The 723-nt window shown below is 35.3% G+C and overlaps 1 non-coding gene across 1 annotated transcript; it reads right to left on the reverse strand.

Annotated features, from left to right (window-relative positions):
- Positions 1-325: 325 nt before the first annotated feature.
- On the reverse strand, positions 326-521 carry LOC131052021 (U2 spliceosomal RNA). The gene has a single exon (XR_009107246.2). It is a non-coding gene; the product is annotated as a U2 spliceosomal RNA (small nuclear RNA).
- Between the last annotated feature and the right edge of the window lie 202 nt (positions 522-723).

The raw sequence follows: 723 nt of genomic DNA on the forward strand, positions 1-723 counted from the left end.
CAACATAATTCTTTTCTTATCTAGAGTCTTCCATATTTATTCTTATTACTATAGAATCTTCTCATATAATTTGTCTCATATAATTTCTTGTATGATATTTATTAATTTCTATTCTGACTATATCATTTTCATGCTCGTTTGTACCCTCCATTTTAACCATAAATTGTTGTCCCATAACATCATATTTGGAGATTAAATCTGAAAAAATATCTCCAATCCTATCCATCCATTCTAAATAGCTAACTCGCTATTCTAAATAGCTAACTAACTTAGCCCTAATTCATAAATAAAATTCTAATAATTTAATTTGTATATTGAGTTGGGTGTGGGGTGCGGCCAGGCTTCTGCAGTAGTGCAAGACAGAAGCGACGCATGAAGGCTCTAGTAGCAAGCTACCGTATGAGGCTTCCCCCTGAAGAAATTAATTTAATATCGTGTGGCTCATTGAACCACGTATCAGATATTAAACTGATAAGAACAGATACTACACTGGATCTTAGCCAAAAGGCCGAGAAAGGTATGCGTTGAATAGTTTCCTCCCTCATTATTTATACTAGCGTTTTCTTCTAGATATTACTACGCTGCTTGATGTAGGATAAAAATATCTGGACAGAGAAATCTCAGAATAAGATTTTAGCATTTTAAGCGAGTCTCATAGCAGAATAACTCTCCTCCTCGCAAGCCAGGTGAATGCCTTGGTTCATGGAGCACCATGAGGAGATT

This window comes from Cryptomeria japonica, chromosome 4, assembly GCF_030272615.1.
Source record: "Cryptomeria japonica chromosome 4, Sugi_1.0, whole genome shotgun sequence".
NCBI lineage: Eukaryota > Viridiplantae > Streptophyta > Pinopsida > Cupressales > Cupressaceae > Cryptomeria > Cryptomeria japonica.